Consider the following 9,400-nt stretch of genomic DNA (forward strand, 5'->3'; position numbering starts at 1 on the left):
TTGTTATTATCATCATCACCATTATTATCATCGTTATTAACATCATCATCATCATTATTATCATTACCATCATTGCTATTATTATTGTTTTTGTTGATATTATTATTATTAATCTTATTATTATTATTATTATTATTATTATTATTATTATTATTATTATTATTATTATTATTATTATTATCATTGTTATTATCATCATTGTGATTATTAATATCATTATCTCTATTATCATCATTATCATCATTTCATTATAATTTCTTGTTAACTTCATACGTAAATGTTTCAGAATGATTTTTCTCAGGCTTCAGTTGGGCCTTTGTCGCGAGAGCTGATTGGCTGAACGCAAGCCAATGAGAAGACTTGGATTAGGAAAGGAAGGCTTTGTTAATCTTCTACGATGATTGCTGTTCTTCATTCGCTTTATTCAAATCCTTCATTCCGTTTTCGCTTTTCTCTACTCAGTTTTGTTTGAAATACAGGGTTGTTTATCATTCTGTCTGTCTGTCTGTCTCATTCTCTCATATGCTTCATGATAACGAAGATGATAATAACAATAATTATAATGAGGATAAAAATGATAATAAAAATGATGATCATATTAATGATAATAACAAAAATAGGATTAACAACGGCAATGAAAATAATCAAAACAAAAATCAAAATGATAATGATGAAGTTCATAACAATGACGATGATGATAAAGATAAGAATATTTATAATGATAATGATTATGGTAAAAAGAATTATATAAAACAATGTTGTTATATGAAAATTGTATAAAAAGCAATGCTAGTAATGATGATGGTGGTGATGATAATAATAATAATAATGATAATAATAATAGTAATAATTGTAATAATGATAATAATAATAACAATAATAATGATAATGATGATGATGATAATAATAATAGTAATAATAATAATAATAATAATGATAATAATAATGATGATAATAATAATGATAATAGTTGTGATAATGGTAAATTTACAATAATAATGATAGTAATAATGATAATAACAGAAATAGTAATGTTAATGATGATAACTATAATAATGATAATCACAATCTTAATTATAGTAATAATGGTAATATTAGCAATGAAAATAACAACGATAATAATGATCCTCTGCGCTGCCCATCTCGGACCGCGAGAAGGGAAGTGTTGAAAAGTCTTCGTTAATAAATGGAAAGAATAGATAAGAAAAAAGAGAAAAGGGAAATCTCTCTTTAAATGTTTTTCTTCGCTCTTCCTCTCGCCTTTCTTCCTTCCGTAATCCCTCTTCTTCTTATGGTCTTGCCCTTTTCTCATTTCTTAATTACGTTCTTGTTTTCCATTTTCTCTGTTTATTCCTTCTAATATCTCCCAGTTTTTAATCCCTTTTTCATAATTTTTGTTTTGTTTTCTTTTCTTTCTCTTTTTGTCTCTCTGGCATTTTTCCCTTATCATCTATTTGATATTTCTGTTAATTCCTCTTTCCCCGTTTCCCCATTTTCTCTCTGATTTCCTGCCTTGACCGATAATCTCTGAATTCTCGCTTCCTTTTTTTCCTTTTCCTTTTCACATAGGCCTATGCTGTATATCTGTTTTTGTCTTGTTTTCTTCGTTATTTCCCCCCTCCTTCTCTCTGTGTATTAATACCTGGCCATAAACAGCTTCTCGTAATTTCTTTCCCCAATCAGCCGCGATCAAATAGCATTCAATTCTCACAATAAAAGAAAAAATACAGCCTCTCCTCACGCAAGAATCAAAGGCGTAAGAAACTAAGATAAAGATGACAAAGTCAAATGCGAAAATGATGAAAAGGGAAAGAAAAGACAAAGAAGAAATATGAAAAGCAAGTAACAAGGTTACATAAAAGGCCTATATGAAACTAATGAAAATAATGATAATGATAATAGTAATGATGAAAATAATGCCAATGATAATGATAATAATGATAACAATAGATAATGATTATACTGATAATGACCGTCATGATAATAATAACAATGATGATTTTAATCATGATAATGATAATGATGATAAAGATAATAATGAAGAAATTAATCATGATACTAATAGCAACGATAGTAGTAATGATAATGACGTTAATAATACTGATAAAAATGATAGTAATAATAATGATAATAAAAAGGATAGTAATAATAATGATAATGATGATATTCACAAGGATAATGATATATTGAAAATGATTATGATAATAACAACATTAGCAATAATGAAAACAGTAATAATAGAGATAATAATGATAAAAGAAATAATAACAATGGCTATGATAAAGATAATAATGTTGATAATAATGATTATATCTAATGAGGATAGAAAAAATTGGCAATCATAATGATCCTAATAATAAAAAAAATGATGATAATAGTAACAGTAATAACAATTATTATATGACAGTAACAATAGAATCATATTCAGAAAATTGAAAGTGAAAAAAGAAGGAAGATTAAACAATAAATATGATGCTAAAGGCAGAGAATCTAAAGAATAATGATTATGATGATTTCTGCTTTATAAGTCCATCTTTCTCAAATCACTTTAAGTTAGCAGGGTGGCGCAGTGGAAGCGCGCCGGGCTCATAACCCGGAGGACCGTGGATCGAAACTCTGCGTTTTATATTGATTTTTTTCTTTAATTATATATTGTTAATGAATCATTGATAAGGCTAAAAGATAAAACAAAGAAGATAAAAAGATGTATAAATGGATTAGAAAACAGAAAGATAGAGAGAAAAATGGAGCAACTGACATATGATAATAATAATCATAACAATAAGGATAATAATGATAATAAAAACAATTATATCAATAATGATAATAATGGTAGAAATGATAATGAAAATTATGATAATAATGATAATAATAGTAATAATAGTAATACTAAATAGCATTTGATGGTAATAATAATAACGACAAAAATTATAATAATTATGATAATAATAGTGATGATAATGGTAAAAGCAATAATAATAAAAATGATAATAGTAAAATGGGGAAGGTTAAGGGTCAACCCCCTTAACCTTTCTCATTCTACTAATCCCTGCTCTGCTTCATCTGCTTCCTTCTCTTTCCTTCTCGATGCCATACTTTCCTGTAACTAATCTTTGACCTATAATCCCCCTCTCCCCGGATTCTTCTCCTACTTTTCCAAATGGATTCCCTGTTTTCCTTGAACATTGTTCCTATTCCTTCCCCAGTGACATACACTGTAATTCACTCAATCGCCCTACTCCCTTACCCCCCCCCCTTTCTACTAATCTCTGCTCTGGTTCACTTACTCCCTCTTTCCCTTTTCACTGCCATACTATCCTCAAATGCTCTCTAATCTCTGACATCGAACACATTTTATCCTAATCTTTAATCCTCTTTTCCCTTTCCGACACAATACCTTATCATGGAGCTTTATGGCCTTTGGTGCCGAGCACATTTCTTCGTTTCAGGCATTAAGCATCAAAACGGATCTTTGCCTTCTGAACTCTCTCTCTCTCTCTCTCTCTCTCTCTCTCTCTCTCTCTCTCTCTCTCTCTCTCTCTCTCTATCTATCTATCTATCTATCTATCTATCTATCTATGTATCTATCTCGCTCGTCTCTACGTCTCTCTCAGTGTCAGGATTTTTTTTTCTTTTTTTTTTTGGCATGCGAGGCAGTTTGCAAATTGTTATTACTACTGTTATTAATTTTACTACTGTTAATGTTAACGTTATTATCCTTTTTGTAGTTGATCATACTTTTTGTTGCTGTCTTTGTTGCTGTTGTCATTAATATTATTACCATTATCATTTTTATTATCATTATTTTTATTAGAGTTAGTATGCGTAGTATTGTGATCATTAATACTATTAACATTATTATCATTATTATTGTTAATATTATTGTTATTATCATTATCATTATAACTATTATTATCATTATTATTATCATCATCATCATTATTATTATTATTATTATTATTATTATTATTATTATTATTATTATTATTATTATTATTATTATTATCATCATCATCATTATTATTATTATTATTATTATTATTATTGTTATTGTCATGATTATTATTATCGTTATTATTATCATTATCATTATTATTATTATTATCATTATTATTATTGCTGTTGTTATTATTATCATTACCATTATTATTACTGTTAACATTATTATTATTATTATACATACCCATCTATTCATCCAGATCTGTCTTTTAATCTTAATGCCTGATTGAGATAAGCAGGGAGGTAGATAGAGGGCAAATGGGGGAGGGAGAGAGAGAGAGAGAGAGAATCCTAATACATGACAATAGTAATGATTATGATGATAACTATAATATTGATAATAGTCATAATGATAATCACAATCTTAATGATGGCAATGATGATAATGATAGCAATAAAAATAACAACGATAATAATGATCCTCTGCGCTGCCCATCTCAGACCGCCAGATAAAAGGAAAAAATGAATAAGAAAAAAAGAAAAGGGAAATCTCTCTTTAAATGCTTTTCTTCGCTCTTCCTCTCGCCTTTCTTCATTCCTTAATCCCTCGTCTTCTGATGGTCTTGCCCTTTTCTTATTTCTTAATTACATTCTTGATTTCCATTTTCTCTGTTTATTCTTTCTAATCTCTTTTTGTCTTTCTGACATTTTCCCTTATCATCTATTTGATATTTCTGTTAATTCCTCTTTCCCCGTTCCCCCATTTTCTCTCTGATTTCCTTCCTTGACCGATAATCTCTGAATTCTCGCTTCCTTTTCTTTTTCCTTTACACATCGGCCTTTGCTGTATATCTGTTTTTGTCTTGTTTTCTTCATTATTTCCCCTTCTTGTTCTCTGTTTATTAATACCTGTCAATAAACAGCTTCTCGTAATTTCTTTCCCCAATCAGCCGCGATCAAATAACATTCAAATCTCAATAAAACAAAAAATACAGGGTTACATAAAAGTCCTATATGAAAATAGTGAAAAGAATGATAATGATAATAGTAATGATGTAAATTATGCCAATGATAATGATAATGACAATAATGATAAAATAGATAATGATTATACTGATAATGATCATCGTGATAATAACAATAATGATTTTTATCATGATAAGGATAATGATGATAAAGATAATAATGAAGAAATTAATTATTATACTAATAGCAACGATAGTAGTAATGATAAAGATGATAATAATAATGGTAAAACTGATGGTAATAACAATGAAAATAGAAATGATAGTAATAACAATAATGATAAAAAATAATAGTAATAATAATGATGATACTCAGAAGGATTTAGGTTTATTTAAATTCATCTAAACAAAGAAGTCGACGTGGTGCAGTCGTTAACACAGTCGCCTTTAACATACCCGTTCACACACATACCCGAGCTACAAATGAACTCACATGCACATACATACCCGTATACAGACGCACTTACACACACACACACACACACACACACACACACACACACACACACACACATACACACACACAAACAAACAAACAAACACATACACACGCACATACAGACGAACACGCCCACGCAAACACACATACACACGCAGACATAAACATAAATACACATGCACACGCACAAGCAAATGTAATGTGTGTGTGCGTGTGTTTGTAAGCTTTAAACAAGCATCCTAAAATTCTCTAATGTTACTATGATACTTTTCCTTCCTGACTGACTGACCTACCATATTTCAGGACCAGATATGATAGTCGTAGTAATCCTATTTAACGCCTCCTATCAAAATTCCCTTCACAGAAGCGCAAAACAAACATAATGCGTATAAAGCAAAAACATTCGAGACTCACAGAACCACACATTTAAACAGTGCATCCAGAACCTTTCTCAGGCTATGCTCATCTTACCACTGGTTTCAGTGTTTTCTTTTCTATTTAAATTCTATGCTACGAGTAATACTGATCTGTACGAGTAAGCGACTTCGAAGTAGAAACCAACACAAGGTAATATAAGAAATACGATATAAAATTGGAGGCCTTTTCCCGTGCCGGGAATCGAACCCGGGCCTCGCGGGGGAGTCGTTCGTGTTAACCACTGCAACACAAGGACGTAGAAGCAGTGTGGAAGCTATTTTTATTTATAGTAATCCCCCTCTCCTTTTTTCTCTCCTTTTCTTTATGTCAGCCATTCTATCTGTTTGTTTCTCTGCCAATAATAATAATAATAATAAAGAAGTAATAATGATAATAATAGTAGTAATATCAGGGGCAGTGATGATAATAATGACGATGATAATAATGATAATAGCAATAATAATGATAATTATAATAATAATAATGAGAGCAATTATGATAAGAGTAATAATGATAATTAATATTAATACTGACAACACCAGTGGAAATAGCCGGAATAAGACAAAAGAAAAGGAGGAGGAAGAGGGAAAGGTGAAAAGGAGAGGATGAAAAAGAAGAAAAGAGGGAGATGAAGGGGAGGAGAAATAAGAAGAGGAGAAGGATATAGAAGAAGAAGAAGAGGAGGAGGAGATGGCGGTGGAAGAAGAAAAGGAGAAAAGGAGAAGGACTAGGAAGAGAATGAGGATGAGGATATAGACGGGGATGAAAATGGAAATGATGATAATGGAGGAGGAGGAGGAGGAGCGAGGGAAAAGCCCGGCCCGCACGGGACCGCGGCCGCAACCCCTGTTAATGTTAAAGATAATAATAATAATAATAATGGTAATAATAAAGATAATAATAATAATAATGGTAATAATAAAGATAATGATAATGATGGTAATAATATCAATAGATATAATGATGATAAAATGGTAATGATGATGATTTTAACAATGATAATGATAATAATGATGTTAAAAGGATAGTAACAGTAACAATTATAATAAGGATAATAATAATCATAACTGATGATAAAAATAATATCATTGATTATAACAATAACAGCGAGTAACAACACCATCAATGATAATAAAAATCAACAGCGACAACACCAATATAATAATAATAATAACAATAATAATGATAATGGTAATAATGATAATAATAATGATAATGATAACAACAAGAACAATAATAATAATAATAATGTTAATGATAATAATAATAATAATATCAACACCACCACCAACAACGACAATAATAACAATGATATATAATAATATTAATAATGGTAATAACAATGATAATAATGATAATCATGATAATGATAACGATAATAAGGATAATAGTAATAATAAGAGTAATAGTAGTAGCAGGAATAACAATAATGATGATAATAATGATAATGATAACAATAATGATAGCAATAATAATTATAATGAAATAATTAGTTTCTTTGTGAATGTATATGTGTTTCTGGAATAAATTAAATGGTTAAAAATACCGCCACAATGGACAGATATTGTATAACGGTGTTTATCTGTCATTGCCTTATTTTACCATGCAAGTATTGAAATCATCTTAAAGTCAAGGTCAAACATAGCCAACGTCAGTGGATAAGAGCATAAGAGTGAAAGAGAGAGAGAGAGAGAGAGAGAGAGAGAGAGAATTATTGTTATCAATGATGTATGTATATTCTATATCAACGTTGATTTTATTACTTTTATTGCTAAAGTAACAACAGATATATAGTCTAAAACCATTACAAAATTCCTACTTCTTTTTTTTGTTTTTGTTTTTTTGTCTTATTATCAGAATCATTATCATTATCATTATTATCAAAATCCTCACCATCGCTATATTTTTTGTATCGTTAATTGCAGTATTAGTGTCATTTGTTTATCGCCATAATAGTCATTGTCATTATTAAAGTACATGGTGGAAAACAACCTATTCTGAAAAAGCCTGCTTCCAGTATTATCCTTATACAAACTTACAGGAAGGAATAGACTAACCGACGAAATTAAACGAATAAACAAAGAAACAAACTTACAAGATAGATATAAACAATTCCTCACCTCCCCCCCAAAAAAAAAAAAATTGTGCTTAATTATTTCTACTGCGGTTTTTGATAACCAAGTCTCCGTGGTGTAACGGTAACGCAGCCGCCTCTAAAGCGGGAATACCGGGTTCGACTCCCGGCGGGGACAACATCGTGTTCTTTTATTTAGTTATTGTTGTTATCATATGCTTTTACCCTTATTATGACGTTAATTTTATTTACATCTTTTGATATTATTGTAATTTTAATCATTATCGCTATTGTTATTAGTATAATTATAACAGCAGAAAGAGAGAGAGAGAAAGATTACACAACACAATTACATCTAAAATCTTTGCTATATTTTCTTTTATTATTTTTCATAATTGTTGATATCATGATCAATCCTCTTACTATTATTACTATCATAGTTACTATCAACATCATCCTTTTCTTATCGGTAACAAAATCATTATCATTGTTATACTATTCTTATTATTGGTGGCGTTTTTTCATTGTTGCTATTTTTATTATAATTTCTAGAATATGTAATTATTGCAATTACCAATACCATTATTATTATCATTATTTTGTATATGTTTACTATTACCATCATTATTAGCGTTGTCAATATTATTACTACCATTATTATAAATGTTGTCTTTGTTATTGATAATGAAAACAATATTATCATAACTGTTAAGTAAAGATGGTAATTGTTTTTATTATGTTAGTTATTGTTATCTTTTGACTAATACAGTAATCACGAATTTGAATGTGTACACGTATGTGCGTTTCTTTCGTAAATGATTTTACTCTTGCTCCTGATGAATATAATTGTTTATATATATATATGTATTTCATGAAAATATAGGTTGTAATGTATTTTATTGTCAATAAGATCATTAATATGTTTTTTATTTGGATGTATGCTGGAACAACCCATGCCTCGGACCTCTAGTGACGAAACAATTTCCATACGTGGCCTTAGAAGTGCCCTCTCAGCACGTACCCGCAGAGAGTTCCTTGTCTCGCCTCCCCGCAGTCGCTGGCCATGCCCAGACTCCCAGAACTGTCAAAAACAGCTGATCACGGGAATCACAACTGAACGCAGAAAACTTCGTCAAATGTATTTACATGGTTAACTTCCGTACATATTAGGACTGTGGCACTGCCTGAAAAGTAGAATTTAGATTTATTTAAATTCATCTAAACAAAGAAGTCATCGTGGTGCTGTCGTTTACACAGTTGCCCTTAACATACCCGTTCACACACATACCCGTGCTACAAATGAACTCACATACACATACTCATCCGTATACAGACGCATTCACATACACAGAGACACACACACGTACTGCAAATGAACTCACATACACATACACACCCGTATACAAACGCACACACACACACACACACACACACACACACACACACACACACAACACACACACACACACATACATACAGAACACATACAGACGAACCCCATACCCC

This window comes from Penaeus vannamei, chromosome 11, assembly GCF_042767895.1.
Source record: "Penaeus vannamei isolate JL-2024 chromosome 11, ASM4276789v1, whole genome shotgun sequence".
NCBI classification, from domain to species: domain Eukaryota; kingdom Metazoa; phylum Arthropoda; class Malacostraca; order Decapoda; family Penaeidae; genus Penaeus; species Penaeus vannamei.